The 19,386-nt window shown below is 43.0% G+C and overlaps 1 long non-coding RNA gene across 1 annotated transcript; it reads left to right on the top strand.

Annotated features, from left to right (window-relative positions):
* The first annotated feature begins 878 nt into the window (after positions 1-878).
* LOC115468412 lies at positions 879-19,141 on the top strand. The gene is made up of 3 exons (XR_003941862.1): positions 879-893; positions 2,649-2,651; positions 19,057-19,141. It is a non-coding gene; the product is annotated as an uncharacterized LOC115468412 (long non-coding RNA).
* Positions 19,142-19,386: the final 245 nt, after the last annotated feature.

Raw genomic sequence — 19,386 nt, 5'->3', positions numbered from 1 at the left:
AGTGCCCTATTTTCAAATATTCTTGTGTTATACTTCTCAGGGGAAGGTTTTATGTTTGCCCATTCTTCCCACTTATCTCTAAATTGATGCTAACAAGATCTCAGGTAAATTGGAGTATCAACATAAATATTGTTTTCCTTTCATGACATAAACTGCAGAAACATAACCTACATCTACATGGCTGGATTTAGTTATCTGGGATCCAAATGGTGGAATTCAATACCCAAGCTCACAAGAAACATTACAAACTATCTTCTGTTCAGAAAATAACTGAAGACCTACATTTTCAAGAAATTCTATGGCTAACTATACATGATTCCGATATCTCCACACCACTTGTAACTGTATTACATCACTGTAACTTTGCCTAACTGCAAAATTGTAAGCCACTTTGAACCAAAACTTGTTTTTGGATAATAGTAGGATACAAGAATGAATGAATGAATAAAGGTACCAAAACATTATCTGGTCGATATTCAAAACAATTTAACTGGTCAGAAAAGACCACTGACTGGTTAATTTCCTTGTTTGGGGCTATCCACTAATTTTCAGTGGTATTTAACCAGTTATTGTTGCTGAAAATTAGTGGTTAGCGCCTACGTGAATGCCAGCTATTTTGGGGTCATTCCAGGGGCAGATTCGGCATTTGGCTAGTCAAGTGATGTTATTCAGCACTTAGCTGGCCAAGGTAACCACATAAAACACAGTCCTATCTTTATGCAGCAACCCATGGCAGGTTAAGTTCTGAATATGGACTTAACTGACCATGGGGCTCATTTTCAAAGCACTTAGACTTACAAAGTTCCATAGGTTATTATGGACTCATTTTCAAAAGAGAAAAAAGTGGCACAAAGCTGCATTTGGAAGTGTTTCTCACAAAAACGTCCAAATTAGTATTTTCAAAACCAACTTTTAGAGATTTTCTTTGAAGTCCATCAGAAGTGTGCTCAAATCACAATGGGGCATGTCAGAGGCGTGTTAAGGGTGGGGCCTGGATGTTTCTCCAAGAAAACAGGAGGAGCCTCCATGGAGAATCAAAGCAAAACAGCGAAAGTAGAGGCTGACAAATGAGCAAACCAGTAGGGAGATAATATCAAGAAACAGTTTATTCAAAATATTCATATCAAGGACCCAACACGGTCCATGTTTCGACACCAAAGTGCCTGCCTCAGGGGTCACAAACAACTTTCTCTGAGAAGAAGCTGATTGGCTTGAATAAATCCTTTATGTGTACATGTGGTTATAAAAACAAGTTAATCCACAGAGAGAACAAAGAAACAGCCAACCGATCAGCAAGCAACACCTTCTGATAGGAAATCTGTTGGCTGTTTGTTCTCTCTGTGGATTAACTTGTTTTTATAACCATGTGCATACATAAAGGATTTATTCAAGCCAATCAGCTTCTTCTCAGAGAAAGTTATTTGTGACCCCTGAGGCAGGCACTTTGGTGTCGAAACATGGACCGTGTTGGGTCCTTGATATGAATATTTTGAATAAACTGTTTCTTGATATTATCTCCCTATTGGTTTGCACATTTGTCAGCCTCTACTTTCGCTGTTTTGCTTTGTCTGGATGTTTCTAACACTTGAATCTTTTTCAGCTATAATGGAACAAAAGAAAACCGTCCAATACTACAACTAGACATTTTGAGCTTGACCTTTTTTTTTTATAACGAATTAGGTAAAAAAAAAAAAGGTGCCCTAAATGGCCAGATGACCACTGGAGGGAATCAGAGATGACCTCTCCTTACTCCCCCAATGGTCACTGACCACCTCCCACCCCTCAAAAATGCAATTAAAAACATTACTTACTAGTCTTTATGCCAGCCTCAGATGTTATACTCGGGTCCATTAGAGCAGCATGCAGGTCCGTGGAGTAGTCTAGTGGTGGGTGCAGTGCACAGCAGACAGGTGGATCCAGGCGTATACCTCCCCTTCATGTCCCACTTGTGGTGGAAACCGTGAGCCCTCCAAAACTCACCAGAAACCCACTGTACCCACATATAGGTGCTCCCTTCACCCATAAATGTTATTGTAGTGGTGTACAGTTGGAGTAGTGGGTTTTGGGGCGCTCAGCAGACAAGATAAGGAAGCAGCAGTGAGATGTGTACCTGGGAGCATTTATTTAAAGTCCACTGAAGTGCCCCACTAGGGTACCCCATTGCTTTCCTGGGATGTCTGTGTGACCAGTATACCAAGAATGCTGGCTCCTCCTACACCCCAATGGCTTGATTTTGTGCGATTTTCACTTGGATGGGTTTTTTTTTTTTTTTCAAAAATGGACCAAAAAGATAAACATACAAAGCACAAAAACATCTAGCAAATAACATTAAAAAAATATAGTCATTTTTCTGTTTTGAAAATGGTTATATTCCCCACTTGAATTTTGTACATTTTTAGCAAAACATCCAAAGTTGGACTTAGACGTCCCTCCATGTAAGTGCTTTGAAAATACGCTTCCATGTGTTAACTGGTACTGCATAAACCGGATATTGAATGCTGAAGCCCAGACATGGCCAAACATTGAATATCCTAGAATAGCGCCAGCAGAAGTCAGCAAAATGCTCACTGCCAATGGCTGATTATTTACCCCTATAAATATTTTCCATATATCCACTCAAGGGCTTGGCAATTCTTATTGGATCTGAGAGGGTACATTTCACAATAATAAATGAGCTAAGAGAGCACTGAACTCCATCCCTTACTGCTCTGTTCACGTTATTGCTTGGAACAGGAAAGGTTTCAAGCACTGGGGGGGGGGGGGGGGGCGGTCCGCCCCGGGTGCACGCAACTGGGGGGGGGGGTGGCGCGCGCACCTGTCTGTCGTTCGTTCCATGCTCCCTCTGCCCCGGAACAGGTTAATTCCTGTTCCAGGGCAGAGGGAGCATGGAACGAACGACGGACAGGCGCGTTCGGCACCCCCCCCAGTGGCATGCACCCGGGCGGGGGGTTCTTTCGCGGGGGGGTGTCCTTTCGCCGGGGAGGGGGATCGCGCTGCATCTGGGGGGGAGCTGCACCCGGGGGGCGGGGCACATCGGCGATCCGCCCCAGGTGTCAGCCCCCCTAGGAACGCTACTGGTTTCAAGAAATTGGACAAGAACAGACATAGTTTTACTCTACACTAGCTTCCCATTAAAGACCTTATTATTTACAAAATCTGCACGTTGACTCACAAGATAATCTATGGGGAAGCCCCTGCCTATATGCTAGATTTGATTCATCTACCTTCTAGAAATGCATCAGTGACTGCTTGATCCTTCCTCAACTTACACTTTCCAAGTTGCAAGAATGTTAAATATAAATTACTTTTCGCATCAACTGTCTCATACGTCAGCCCGAAATCTTGGAATGATCTACCACGGCAGCTGAAGGAGATAGATGACCACCAGCTCTTCAAGTCATCCTTAAAGACATGTTTATTCAATAATGCTTATCCCATTGTCAATACTAAATCCTAGCCTTCCTCACATCAGCCGTGCCAACCAGTCCCCCGACTGCACCTACCTCGACATGCACCCCTGTCTTAACCACATGCTGTTACCCCTTCCTTTGGCTTCCTTGTATCTGTACCCTCCCTGAATTGTAACCATTTGTAATAGTGTAAGCCACATTGAGCCCACTCTTGTGGGCTAATGTGGGGTATAAATGTACTAAAAATAAATAAATAGTACTGCTCTATGTAGGAACAAAAAGATGAAATATGAAGCACATACTCCTTATTCGGCAGCTTCATCTTGAGTGGTAGTACTGCAAGATCATTATTAGGGTCAGAGGCACCATTTTGATCCTCAGCACCAACAAGACAGGAGCATATAGGTATCACTGCTGCTCCCCCTCCGCCCACACTGCCCAGGAGGTAAGTGCTGGTAAGTGCTGGAGGTTCATCAGAGTCATTCAGGGAACATCAGATGAACAATTCAAGGAGGGATGGGATGTTCTTTTTTTGCTGAAATGGCCCCTTAGTGCAGGCAATTTTTTATTAAATCTAGGAGCCAGCCCAAAAACATATGAGTCAGCAGTCAAGACCTCTCTCGGTTCTTCTTCCCCACCCCTCCAATATTATCCGCAGCTGAGATGACACCAGAATCAGATATACTTTTGTGTGGTGAGTTCTATTGGGAGTTCTCCTTTCTACTCATTGTTGGGGGAGAAGATGCAGAATATAGGTTTAGGATTTAACACTGATGATCTAATGTGCAGTGTCAGTATTTTTATATGTGAGTTCCCATAGGGGTTAAAATGTAATCTGTGAAATCATGGTCCTAGTACTGCTGTGGTTGATAGTTGGTTAATTTTATTTTAGTTTTTTTAAAATTTTGTCTAATATTATATTTATTTCATTTTTATTTTGGTTGATAGCAGTATGAATGTTATATATGTTTTAGTATGGATTTGTGAACCATATTGATTGTTTTTATTAACAAGTAGATAGTATATAAGAATTTAAATAAATAAAATAAAATAGTCTGGTCAATGGTCTGACTGGTGTTCTGAGTGAGGGGCAAAATGCACAAAGCAAGATATAAATATAGATGTTAAGTGTCTGCATCAGCAGCCATCAGCGAGGACCTGCGCTACACCTGCATTGTATGAGGAGCCAATCTCGCTATGGTCCAAGAGCTCACATCCCTCTTATCGTGACTCTGACAAGACTGAAACCATATATACACCAATTAAAAAAAAATTCTTACTATACCATCACAGCAAATCTGGGCTTAGCACATGGGAAAGTCCTGCGTTAGCATGTGCTAATTCCAGATTTTACTGTGGCTTAGTAAAAGGGCCCCTTAGTGATCTGCATATTTAAAAGAAAGTATCTTTAATTATTTTTGTCATTTTGTCATAGTAACTTTTTTCTTTTGTTTTATATGTTAAATTGTGGCTTAAATAGTGTTAGGTACTGTCATGTTCCCTGTTTACGCAAGGTATGGGCATCTGAGGATATGGCGGCCATCTTGGATTTGGGCATCTTCAGGATAGGGCGGCCATCTCAGAGGTGGGCACCTTAGGATGGGGCGGCCATCTTGGAGCTGGACAGCCTCAGGAAGGAAGCCCATATTTGGACTTGAGGGCGTCTCTGGTGGGGGCTTGAGGGTGTCTCTGGTGGGGGCAGCCATCTTGAAGACAGCTGTACATGTTTGGGCTTAATTCCTATCCTATTTAAAGCCCTGCCTCCAGTCCTTCCATGCTTCAGCTTCTATTCAGTTTCCTGGGTAGTTGCAGTGCTTCTGGTTTTGCTACTATTTGCCTGCCTGGTATTGAACTCTGCTTGATTCTGGACTTGCTACTGTTTGCTGCCTGGTATTGACCTCTGCCTGATCCTGGACTTGCTACTGTTTGCTGCCTGGTATTGACCTCTGCCTGATTCTGGATTTGCTACTATTTGCTGCCCGGTATTGACCCCTGCCTGATTCTGGACTTGCTACTGTTTGCTGCCTGGTATTGATCTTTGCCTGTTCCTGGATCTGCTACTGCTTGCTGCCTGGCATGGACCACTGTTTGCTCCTGGTCCTGCTTTTGCCCATTGCTTGGCCGTGCCCTGTGGACTTTGTTCTGGACTCAGTTCTCTCTGCTGTTTGCTTCCCGCACCTGGGGGCTTAACCCCTGGGGAACAGAGGGGGGCACAGGGGGAACTCTGGGTTGGCCGACAGCCCAGTGAGGAATCCTCTTCCATCGGGCACAAGGGCTCACATTTCCACTGGGCGAGCCTGACAGGTACCATTTTTGTATACATGATCAGAAACATTTAAGGTAGAGGTGCCAACTTCTAAAAAACATATATGTAGGAACATTTAGTAAACCTGAATAAAGATCAGAATTCCATCAAAATGGGTTCAACAAACTTTTATGAAGCTAATTTTTTTCAAAAAATGTTTTGTAATTTTAAAGAAAATTGCATTTGCCCTGCTGGAATCGTTAGCATGGCTTTGTAAAAGGAGCCTTAAATCTGCTAGCAAATTCTGATTAATTTCCCCTGTGAGATCTAGAGAAAATCTGAAAGTTCTATTAAAATTCACCAAAACCAAAATGTGCCTGGTACAGGTTCATCCTTGAATTGTTCTAACATCTCAAATTGCTGGCAACTAATATCACTTTCTGGATTCCAGGCTTCCTGAATATAACCCCATTTTCATAAGGTACTTTTCTGTGAATATCTCATACTTGTTTCGACACAACTTTGTTCTGAGCTATTGAATGTAATTTAAACTGAAATATTACTAGTGAAAAAGCATTATTGTCTTTAATTACAGAGGAAAAAAATTGCCTAATGATGCAGCTGAAGGATAGGTGGAGAATATTAAACCTTCGTTGTACCTGTGACTGTTGTAGACACAGAAGCATAGTTAATTAATTTTTCAAGTGAAGTTTGAGGTTGACGATCTCATATACCTGGAACATTCTGCATACTTCATTAACTAACATTTATAACCTGAGATAATCACAGATCAGTCCTTCGCTGGAATACTGTAAATCATTTTCTCTTATCCCTTGTAGAATATTGAAACATCTGGCAATGGGCAGGAAAACAAATTAAGAGAGGCTTCTTAAGATGCAACACTCACTCTTATATTACTGTAAATCAGATTAATCGAAACAGTATTTTAAGTTGTACAAGATTATTGAAGGCTTCTTTCAGGAAACTGCTTGTGGATTCCACCTACAAGTAGTTTCTCATTTTTTTTAAAGGAAATCTAGAAGGTTTTAATAATACACAAGAAGCAAACCTTTTTCAGTGGAAAGAAAGTTCTAGAACTGGGGGTCACAATATGAAGCTCCAAGGGGGAAGAATCGGGAACAACATCAGAACATAGATTTTCATGGAAAGGTGAATGCCTGGAATTTTTTCTGGGGGAGGGAGTGGAGACTAAACTGTTAATGGAATTCAAAAAAGTGTGGGGCAGACACAGAGGATCCTAGTGATAAGAGGATGGAAATAGCTAGAATAATTTGCACTGAGGAGCAGTTACAGCACAATTCAAGAAAGTATTGGAGGTAACCTGCATTAATGTCCACTTTCCATTTCATTTGTTTAAAGCCCCCCTTCCCACCCTTTCCAAGCATTGGAGGGGAGCACTTTAAAGTAGCAGAGGCTGTGGATTGTTTTCCCCCTTCTCCTTTGCCATGATATCAAGGAGTGGTGAAAGAACAGGAGCAAGGTTCATAAGGGGATGAAACCCTTGCTGGCCAATTTTTATCTGGAGAAATAAGCATGGATTGGAGGAGGGAACAGAAAACTTTGTTGAGTTCAGAGAGTCAGCAAATGGCTGCTTGGGCAGTTAGCCACCCCGTTCCTCCTGTGGCAATGGGATGGCAGTGCTGTGGTGGGGAGCTGTTGTCACAGCTTTAGTAGGAGTTAAGGGCAGGGCCGGTCTTAACAAGTGGGGGGCCCTGTGCAGACCAATTTGACGGGGGCCCATCCTAGCCCCTCCCCACCCTAGCTCCACCCCATTGATAAGATTCCATGAACAGCGATTCTCCTTTGCCTTGCCCAGCCCTGCCCTCCCATCCCATCCATGTTCAGCGATTCTCCTCTCCCCTGCCCTCTTCTCCTTCCTGCCGCCCTGCCTACTGAGTTACGAGGTTATGCACATAAAATGGTGGGACTGGGAATGGTGGAGAGAGGAAAGGGGTGGAGGGGGAAGGAGGAAAATAAGGGAAAAGGGAAAAGGTGAAGAGGGAAATGAGGGAAAAGAGGATGAGGGAAAGGGGGGGAAGGGTAAGTAAACAAGTGTAATGATAATAAATATTAAAAAACCAGCATTCTCTGAGTAAAAAACATACATGACCACCAACCAAGCAACTCTTTACTCTCCTCCGGTCCGTCTCAACTCAGGCTGGAACTCTGCCGTGCGGGCCACCCTTGAGGAAGGAAGTTACATCGCATTGCAGGGGTGGGCAGGCCGCGCGCCGCATCACACTAGTGGAGGCAGAGGAGAGGAGAGACACACTCACAGTAGACCAGGTCACGGTGGGTGGGCCAGGCAGGTATCAGGAGGACAAGGAGCAACTACTGCAACCATTCACAGCCGGGGTCAGCGGTCAGGTGAGGTAAATAGGAAAGGGAATGATTCACAAAGTACTTAGTACCCCACTGCAGCTAGGTTGTCACCAAATGGCAAATGTATCAAGTTGGTTATGAGGTATTAAGAGTCTCTATAAGTGGGAATGAATTGGGAAATGAGGAAAGTTTATAGTTGCAGTGCTTCATATTTTTTGAGCATGTTGTTGAGATGGTCAGTAAAGCTGGATCCTTGATTATTGTTTGTGTGCTTTGTAATGGGGGGGTGGGGGGACGTGTAGCATGGTGCGAATACTTACAAAAAATGAATTAGTTGATAGTGATCTTGATTTAAATTTGAGTAAAGCAGAAAGCATTGATCATATGTCATGCTGATTTTAAAGTTTCCTCACGAATTAACATTAATAGTTTGTTCTAATCGTTCTCACATTAAAATGTGAGAACTTCACTTCTTTGTCTTTCTACCCTTGTTTTTTTCCTCTTTCGTTACTATTTTGTCATTGCAGATTTGTATCCGCCATATTTTGTACCATCCTGATACTAAATTGTTTTCAATCTTTATCTGCAAAGTGCATTTGAAAATTCATGGCTAGGGCAATAATGCATTAAACAGCTGCCGCTAAGGGCTAGATTTGGTAAATGGCGCATTAAAAAAAAATCAGTGCTGAAAAACCCCCACTTCAGCGATATTCTATAAGCCGTGCCTAAAGTTCAGCGCGGTTTATAGAATAACACTTAAGCATTATTGTCACATGTAAATTTAGGCACCACCATTTGAACCAATGAAAATGTGGTGCAAATGCCCATGCCTCAATTTATAGGCAGAGCAGCTTTATTTTTTAATCACGCATGCAGCTCAAAACCACACCCCCATTCCACCCCAAAATGCCTATGACCATCCCCTTTCTGCACCCTCTTTTTCAGGCCGCAATTAAATTTAAGGCGTGAATCTTGCACCTAACTTTATGCAGGTAACACCCAATTAAATCTAATCAGTGCCAATTATTGGCACTAATTGGCTCATTATTCAATTAAATTGTGCGCTTAAATCGGAACCATGCCTAAATTTGCATGCACAATTTTGGGTAACCTTTATAGAATCGGGGGTAAATGTATAAGTTCTTTTGAATATTGACCTGAATAGTTGAGAGTTCAGATTGGACAGAGATTTGGTATAGCAGACCTTCCATAATTTATAATTTTGGGCATTTTTCTTGAGGCTTTTGGGTGTTTATGATGGGGGAAAAAAACCCTTATGAGTTAGACAGTTCAAGAAACAACATGATCTTTGTATCCAGCTAGTTTGGAGCCTCTTTTCATGTGCAAAGAGCAAGGCACTGTGGGAAAACTGATACAAATGTGTCAACAAAACCCATCCAATTTACTCTGTCATTGAATGAATATCATGGTCGTAGCCATGCCCTCCCACATCCCGACTCACCTTGGTGTCGGGGCGATGTCCTGAGGTCTCCAACTGCTCCCCCGGCACTAAGGCCCAATCATACTGTTGTTTCTTGGTTGTCTTCCTCCCTTGCCTGCCATCACCAGTGCTACTAGGCACACGCAATGCACAGTCATTCTTTAAAGGGCCAGGGGCAGCAATATCCATTAGCTCCCCTGATGAGGTTGGGTGTAGGGGCCCTTATAGGATGCTTCCTCTTTGCCTTTGGAATTGGTCATCTAGAACTTCTAGCAGCTAGTTGCAGCGCCACCCTCTGCTTCAATTCCAGCTTCCTCCAACTTCCAACCTCAGTATGTCTCCAGTTCCAGCTCATTTCAGCCTCCAGTTTCAGCAGGTCTCCAGTTTCAGCTTCCTACAACTTCCAGCTTCAGTAGGTCTCCAGTTCCAGCTCCTTCCAGCCTCCAATTTCAGAGGTCTTCAGTTTCAGCTTCAGCTTCCTACAACTTCCAGCTTCAGTATGTCTCCAGTTCCAGCTTCTTCCAGCCTCCAATTTCAGCAGGTTTTCAGTTCCAGCTTCCTCCAATTCCAGCTTGATTACGTCTCCAGTTCCAGCTCCTTCCAGCCTCCAGCTTCAGCAGTTCTTCAGTTCAAGCTTCCCCCAGCTTCCAGCTTCAGTCAGTGTTCAGTTCCAGTTATTTCCAGCCTCCAGCTCCTATATGCTTCCTAGTCTCCAGTTTCAGCTCCCTCTTGTCTCCAGCTTCGGTACGCCTTCCAGGCTTCACTCCCACTCCCTTCAGTCTCTAGTACCAGCATGTCTCAGTTCCAGTCCATCCTAGGTGGAGCATGGCTCGCATGCCAACAATCATAGCCTGCCTGACCTCTGGATTGGGTGGGCGGCACAAATCTGACTGCAGGCCAAGGGCTCACCAACCCTTCAGCATGCCAATGAACTGTACAGAAGTAAATAAAGCTTGGCTTTATCAACACCATATTGCTGTCCATCATCTGTGATGAAACTTCCAGAGGTTTGAAGAGGGGAAGGTTGTCAATGTGTATAGCTGTTAGTCTATGGTAGCAAAAACATCTCTTGTCTTTGAAAGCAGATGCCTAAATAAATCTGTTAGACTGTAAGATGCCATCAGCTTCTAGGCATGGGCACCAGAATATGTTCATTTCATGCTGTTTCCTGTGTCATTTCCAGGAATGTTCATTTTGATGGTTTTCATTGGCCAGTTTTTTCATCTCAGGAACAAAATCAATAACTGTGGCCTCTTTTGAAAGAGGGCACACTATTTGGAAAAAGGGCACACTCCTTTCCTGATAACGTGTGCATGCACAGTGTTCACACATGAGCAATGGTTTAGCAAGAGTGTATCCTTTTTATCAAATAGTGTGTCTTCTTTCAAAAGAGTATGCACTATTTTCGTCAACTGAAAAATGTTTTTTTCTGCTCATTTTCAGGTGTTAACGATGTTCAACCATATGGGATCAGGGGCGTAGCCAGCCCTCTGATTTGAGGGGGGGCTGAAGTTTGGACTGGGGGGACAGTGCATTCTTCCCCCACCCCTGCATTAAAAATACTACCTTTGCTGGCGGGGATGCTGAAGCCCTGCCAGCCAAAGAAATTTGTTGCTAAGCCACTCCCCTCCTCCTCATGGCACTGCAGTATAGAGTAAGCCAGTGGACTGCCTTCAGCCTCTGACACAGGGACTCCTCGTGCATGCTCAGTTCTTGCATGAACTGAGCATGCATGTGGAATCCCAGCATTGGCAACTGAAACTTGCTCCTTATTGCAGCAGCATAAAGAGGAAGGGAGTGGTGTGACAGCAATTTTCTTTACTGCCAGGCATTTATCTGATGCTACAGGTGTGAAGAGGGTCTGAGCTAGAGAGCTGCATGGGAACGGGATTCGCGGGAATCCCATGGAACCCGCGGGATTCCCGCGGGGACGGAGGCAGTTCCTGCGGGGTTCCCGTGGGGATGGAAGCGGTTCTGCGGTCTTCTCGTAGAAGTGTAAGCTGCACCTCCACCAGCCTCTCATCTACCGAATACCAATTTCTTTGAGTGCTGTCTTCTCCTCCTCTTCCTTTTCCTTGCTTTAACAGCACAAATGTGGAAAGTCTTCCATTAAGGAGGTGGTAGAGTCACAAATGATGACGGAATTCAAAAAGGCGTGGGATGAACACAGAGGATCTCTAATTAGAAAATGGAAGTTATATAAAACCTAACCTTAAATGGCTGCATGTGTGTGGATGTGTCAAGTGATGCTTAGATGGCGACTCTGGCTGTGTTGAACTAGGGCTGATACCTGACAGACTTGTATGGTCTGTGGCTCATACATGGCAATCTGGTTTAGGATGGGCTGGAAAGGGCTTAGACAGCAACTTCAGTGGCTGGAACATGAGGACAGTGCTGGACAGACTTTTACGGTCTGTGTCCCACAAATGAGAAGACGAATAGACTGGAGTGAGCTTCAACGGCAACTCCAGTAGTTGGAACATAAGGATAGGGCCAGATAGACTTCTGTGGTCTTTGTTCCAGAAACACGAAAGAAAGACCATAATCAAGTATATAATATCACACTCGTTGATTTAATGATGAATTGATCATGAGTGTGACTATTGGCAGAGTGGATGGACTGTTCAGGTCTATTTGCTGTCACTTACTATGTTACTATTAATCCTCTTTGCTACCAGGCTGGTGCACAGACCTCAGCTCTGACACAGGCACGAGAATCAGATGTCACCTGACCTACTGGCACGTGCATGTGGCGACCTCTCAGCACACAGTGCAAGTGAATCGGAGACAAGTCTTACATGTGTGCACCAGAGTGTTCCAACTTCCGTTCCTTCCTTGCCTACAGTGCTGTGGCTCAAATCCAGAGAGAGAATGAGGGAGCTGACTGGAATTTTCTTTTATGTACCATTAAATTCTTACGGGGATGGGTGGGGATCGGTTGGGATGGGTTAAACTTTTGCGGGGATGGGTGGGGATGGGTAAGATTCCAGTGGGGACGGGCGGGGATGGGTAAGATTTCTGTCCCCCTGCAACTCTCAAGTAGGAGGGGGGGAGCAGATTGCCAAGACTCCCCCTGTGCCTGTGCCACTGCATGGGATTTCCCATGTCATTGCAAATAATAGCCCAATATAAATGAAGGTTGAAGTTCAACAATTTTTCAGAAGAATGACACTTCATTATGACTATGTTCATAGAAAACTATATTTTTAGCTTAATGCTAGGATTATAAAAACAGAAGGAAAAGCCTCAGAAGCTCAAACAGCACTTTTAAAACACTGCTCATACTGCAATCAATCATCAACATAAATACCTTCTGTATTTTTAATTTCAATCTTCAAAACTATTCAAACAGAATTCTTCATAATCAAAATTGAAAATGTAACTTCCGTGTTCAAAACGGGTGTGTGCATTCTCTCGTAAGTCAGTCTGATGGTAACCAGCGTTTCACAGTGAATTCACTGCTGCATCAGGGAAACCAGGCACATAATCAAAAAGTAAAACACATTAAAACAATTTTCACTAATAAATAAACCAAACATTTTTATTTAATCAATATACTCACACCACACCGCATTGTTCCTGTTTCAGTGAATGCATAAAAATGGCGGCCTGGCGTTTTCTTATCTATGTGTATACTTAACTTCAGCCAATCAGATGTTACCTGTACTGTGATTGGTTCCTATCCCTCAGTCACATTCGTGCAGGTTGACAGCTCATTATAGTCTTAATCTACCTCTGCTCATTAGTCAAAAGTAATAAAACCAATCTGTGGATGAATTTAAATCTGGTCGCGTGGTATTCAATTTATAAATCCATACCTGTTCTCTCTGCTGCAATTGTCTTTGTCTATCACTGCCCCTTTAGCTTGCTGGTATGTGATCAATCGCAAAACAGCATAAATTGAAAAAGGAATGATTATGGATCAAACAATGCTGTACCAGTGGTGCCTCTCATTTCTGCTACTTAAGTGCACTGCAATGTTCAGTCATGTGTGTCCTTAATTTTCTCGTTGTTTGTCCAATGTATAATTTGGGTCACAGACACTTAATGCAATATACAACAAAATCTGATTCACAGGTAGTATTATATTTCAATTCACAGTTCTTACCATCTAGTGGATTAGTAAATATAGACAATGATGATCTGATGTTTTTGACGTATTAGAACAAGGGGCATGTCCTAATATTTCATGACTAGTTTTGTTTCCAAACAGTGGAGCTCAAATATTCCTTTAGGTTACTACCACAATGGTAGGCTAATCTTAGTGAAGTATTATTCTTGTAAAAGATTGCCAATAACAGCCCATCCCTACCACCTTCCATATCTATGATGTATAGAAAGGGAAAGGTGAGGTTCAAGGCTCACTCACTGGCATTGACTTCAAGTGCCTTTGCAAAGTTTGTGGCCTAAACAAAGAACAGGATATTTTCTACAGCTGGATAAGATTCTGCTATGATATATTTATACAATGCTGCCCTAGAAATTGGAAAGTACCAGTCAACATTACAAGAGAATACAGAATATTAAAACATTTTGGAAAACTTACAAAAACTAATGAGGTGACAATCATAACTGCCCACAATAGAATATACCCCACTCGAGCCATGGAGCTCTCCTCACCCCTCCCCCCCCCCCCCAGTGGTGCTCTCATTTTTGTGAAAGAAAGGTAGCTCTAAGGTATAAATGTGTAATTGTACTTGCATATTTTATAAAATGCATAGATACATCACAACTTCACCCATGCAATACACATAAAAATATTAATACATAATAAATTGATAATAAAGTCAGTCCTCTCCACTGGTCAACATAAGAAGGGACTAAGGGAGTAATTTTATAAAGGTTTTTCAGTGTGTAAAAGATGTTTTATTAAATTAGCAGAAAAGATCTGTTATTAAATTAGTCCATTGTGTAGGTGACAAGACATTGTAGGGCAAATTCTACTACTACTACTACTAATTATTATTTCTATAGCACTACTAGACATACGCAGTGCTGTACACCTTATGATTTCCTTGTGGAAATCAAAGAGGATTCTTTAAAGTACGCTTTAATTTAGGAGCAGGTTGTAGAATATGCCAAATGTTGCTCTGCATGACTTAATGTAGTTGTGGTCAATTATCCAGCTCATTTTCGAAAGCGATCGCCGGCCATCTTCCGACACAAATCGGGAGATGGCCGGCGATCTCCTGAACCCAGCGAAATCGGTATAATCGAAAGCCGATTTTGGCCGGGTTCAGTTGCTTTCCGTCGCGGAGCCGGCAAAACATCAAGGGGGCGTGTCGGTAGGGTAGTGAAGGCAGGATGGGGGCGTGCTCACAAGATGGCCGGCTTCGCCTGATAATGGAAAAAAAAGCCAGGCTTGATGAGCATTTTGCCTTTTTTTTCACGACCAAGCTTCAAAAAGGAGCCCCAACTGACCAAATGACCACTGGAGGGAATCGGGGATCACCTCCCCTTACTCCCCCAGTGGTCACCAACCCCCTCCCACACAAAAAGAAACTTTTTTGCCAGCCTCTATGCCAGTCTCAAATGTCATACCCAGCTCCATGACAGCAGTATGCAAGTCCCTGGAGCAGCTTTTAGTGGGTGCAGTGCAGTGCACTTCAGACAGGTGGACCCAGGCCCATCCCCCCCTACCTGTTCCACTTGTGGTGGTAAATGGGAGCCCTCCAAAACCCACTGTACCCACATGTAGGTGCCCCCCTTCACCCCTTAGGGCTATGGTAATGGTGTAGAGTTGTGGGGAGTGGGTTTTGGGGGGGATTTAGGTGAGCTATGCACCTGGGAGCTATTTTTATTTTTTTTAATTTTTAGAAGTGCCCCCTAGGGTGCCCGGTTGGTGAGGGGGGCCAGTGCACTATAAATGCTGGCTCCTCACACAACCAAATGCCTTGGATTTCGCCGGGTTTGAGATCGCCGACATTATTTTCCATTATGGCCGAAAACCGATGCCGGCCATCTCAAACCTGGCGAACTCTGACATTTCGACGGGCCCAACCGTATTAGCGAAGAAAAAGATGGCCGGCCATCTTTTTTGAAAATACGGTTGTCTCCGCCCACTTACGGCACCAGAGATGGCCAGCGCCGTTCGATTATGCCCCTCTATGCCAACTAAAATCTGGTGTAAATCCCAACGCTTAAATTAGGCACAGAGCAGGTGTATTCTATAACAATGTGCATAGATTTTAGAAACACCCACCACCCGCCCATTCCACACCCATAACCAGGCTGACCTTTCAACTGTGCGACGTAGAATTTATGCGCACCACGTTAAACAATATGCTTAGCAAGTTGTGCAGGTAAATCTTAATTAATGCCAGTTAGTGCTGATAATTGCTTGTTGACATCCACTTAACAGTGCTGATTAGCTAGTTAAACAATAAAGTTATGTGCATTATAGAATATGCTTTGATTTCTGTGTGGAAATTAAGGCACCATGTAAAGAATCTCAGGGTATATGCAGGTAGTTTCTCTGTCCCTTGATGGCTCACAATCTAAATTTTTATACCCAGGGCAATGGAGGGTTAAGTGACTTGCCCAACGTCACAAGGAGTTGTGGTAGGAATTGAAGCCAGGTTGCCAGGCTCAAACCCCATAGCACTAACTACTAGGCCACTCATCCACTCCAATAAATAAGCACCAAAATTTAGATGCTAGGTTGATGCAGGCTGAGTGCGAATTCTACAATGGAATTTTCATGCAAAATTGCTATTATAAAATACTAGCTTAAGTCTGCATCTGTATGCTTAATGTCAGGCGTGAGCAATTACACCAGCTCAAAGGCTGGTGTAAGTGGTCGTCCCTAACTGCCTGACCCAGCCATGCCCCTCCCATGTCCATGCCCCCTTTGAAGTCCTGTGCTCTGGGTTTTGAAATCTCAACTTATAGAATAACAACTAAGGGCAGTTATGCATGTAAATGCTAATTAGAGCTATTAACATCAGTTATAGCCAATAATTGGCTGTTAACGCCAATTAATAGCCGATGATCTAATTAAGTTGTGCATAGAACTGTTTTTATTCTATAAATTACGCATGAAACTTTGCATGCTGAATGTAGTTAGGTGCCCATCTTTATAGAAATAGAGGGTGTGTATTTTTATATGTGACATGTTTAAACTTTCCTGAAGTGTAGTTTTGCTCAGCAGGGGCAGGTTTGTGACATACACAGGAGTGGCCCAAGACAGTTTGCTGTCTGAGGTTTGGAATGAGCCACCGCTATTGCTGCTGCCCCCCCTGAGGTGAGAAATGAGTCACTGCCATCCCGCCCCCCCCCCCCCAAGGTGAGGAAAGAGCTGTTGCCACTACCACTACCATCCCCCACCATGGTCTGCCATCTCCCCCTTCCTCCCTTCCTCAGTCACCTTCCACCAATTTACCTTTTCTTTCTCATTTTTACAAAGGCGGCAGCGATTCCCAGAGGCTACCCTGCTGCCAATCTCAGCCCCTTTGCTCTACTGCAGCCCGCCTCTCTGATGTAACTTTCTGTTTCCTTGGAGCTGGGCCGCAATAGACAGAAGGGCAGCTTAAGGGAATCACTGCCACCGCCTTTGGAAAAATTAGAAAGAAAAGATAAATTGGTGGAAAGGGGTTGGGGAAATAAGGGTGTGAGGTGATGCCACCTTTAGAAGAGTGCCACCTGAGGCCTGCACCTCAGGTGGCCTAATGGTAGGGCCATCCTTAGAGATACACCCATATTTTTTAAAATATTCAAGTACGTGCTTAGAATACACACACGCATTTGCACCTGATGGATGGAGCAGGGACACTGTGGAAAGACAATGTTTTCATATTTGGTTCTGCTTCTACCCCATGTATCTTACTTTCTCCATCCCACAAAAGAGCACATTCTAGAAAACACTAAGAATACCTTCAGATGTCTGTCTGGGGGGAATCAAGATAGTATCATAGCAGTAAGATGGGTCTGCTGAGCTCTCTCTTTCCTCAAGTATTTTTTTTCTTATTGGGCTGCTCTTTCCAGCTCATTGTTATGCCAAAAAGAAAAGGGGGATGTTGGGCACCCACCTAGACTGTACAGCCTACCTTACTCTGGGCAGTCTCAAACCAGCATTCTTGCAGGCTAATGCTCCAGGCGTTTCGGCTGTTCTGGGTATGAGGAGAGCCCAGAACCCAAGGGTGAAGTCTTGCTGAACCCTGTTGCTCAGCAGCTCTACCAACCCAGAGACAAATGACATCTGCTCAGCCCCAGTTTGGTTCAGGATCTCCGATGTGACAATTACCAGAAGGTGGGAGTGGTTGCCGACAGTTCAACTTAGCATTGCAATAGCAGTGGTAGTGCCTGAATAGTGCCGATGGGAGGCATGGAGGAAGCAGTAGATATGGGTTCTACATGTTGCATAGCCCCGCTGGTTAGACCTCTGGGGATAACCCTCCAGGCAATATGGAATGCCCTAGAAACACCATATAAAGTTTTCTCTACTTTAACACCAACCACTTAGGGCAATATAAATAGTTTGCAAAATTTGGAAAAGAAAATAGATGACTGTGATAAAAGAGTTAGTGATTTAATCAATCTCAATCAGTACTATTACAAGATAAGATGATCTTACATTGGAAGGCTGAAGATTTTGAAAATTATATCAGATCATTTAATTTAAGGATCTTGAACTTTCCACAAACATTAACTGTTTCCTAAGGATTTGTTTTATAGATTTCTGAAAGAGTCTCTGCAATATTCAACAGAGGCTCTACTACAATTACAAAAGATCTATTTCTTACCATCTTCCATGACTAAACAGTCTCTAGAATCTATGTAACCTAGTGGTTCTCAGCCAATGGCAGACTTTTCATCAGATAGCCTTGATGTGACTCATATACTGGAAAGTTCTATGGATGAAGTTACTGCTACAGCAACTCTTCTTATCTCATTTGTATTCCTACAAGACAAGGAAGCTGTTCTTCATTTGTTTTTTCATCAGTTTCCTTGTGAATGTCTTGGTGTGAAAATATCAATATTTTCTGATGTTTCCAAATCAACCCAATCTGGAAGAAAAAAGCTTTTGTCATGCTGGCAGAATTTGACATTGGAGCTAAATTTAATTTGCGATGCCAATATAAATGTTTTAGTTTTTTAGAATCATTCCTATGTTTTTTATTAACTTTCCCAACTTCATTTCTTTCTGGAGAATAAGGGTCTACTTGAGGACATTCCATGGTTTTGCTTTTAGGTTTAAAGCTGTTCTTTTGTAATTAGTATTAGCATGACTGCTTTTCTGTTTGTTTTTTTTCAATTAATCTCTTTCTTTAATCCAGCTTCCTCTGTTTTTCCCCCTTTTGATTCTCCCCCAGTGTGGGCTAATAGCAAGACATCTTTATTTTCTTAGGGGGCTTTTACTAAGCCGCGGTAGAGTTTCTAGCTCACGGTAGAAATCAGCTGGCAGTAAACGCCAAGACACCCATTATATTCCTATAGACATCTCGGCATTTACCACCAGCTGATTTCTACCGCAAGCTAAGAATGCTACCACGGCGGCACCCCGACATAATAGACCATGACAAAAAAAACCAACAAAACAGACTAAAACCAAAACAGACCATGACAAAAAAAAACTCCCAAAGAAAACCCCAAGACATAATAGACTCTACACAAAACAGGGCAGGGAAACCTCCTTAATCAAACTGGATTATCTTGTCAAGCAGATTTATGATTCTCACTAGATACCAAGTGTGGATAGTGAAGTCAAGCCTAGGCAGGTGCCAAGACTTTCAAGTGACAAGCCGTGGACTTTCTCAGTAAATCTATTTCATCAGGCCCTTTTGTCAGGAGTCTATTTTGTCAGGGACTTTTATGTCGGGAACTTTTTTTGTTTGGAACTTTTTTGTCTGGTTTCTTTTGACCAGTTTCTTTTGACAGGGTGCCTACCTCAGCTTAGTAAAAAAAACTTAATTTCTTTTTGACCTGATAAGTAAGATTTAATGCATCAT

The sequence above is a fragment of the Microcaecilia unicolor genome, chromosome 4 (genome assembly GCF_901765095.1).
Source record: "Microcaecilia unicolor chromosome 4, aMicUni1.1, whole genome shotgun sequence".
NCBI lineage: Eukaryota > Metazoa > Chordata > Amphibia > Gymnophiona > Siphonopidae > Microcaecilia > Microcaecilia unicolor.
The sequence above is the reverse complement of the archived record's forward strand: the minus strand, read 5'-3'. Positions and strand labels throughout refer to the sequence as shown.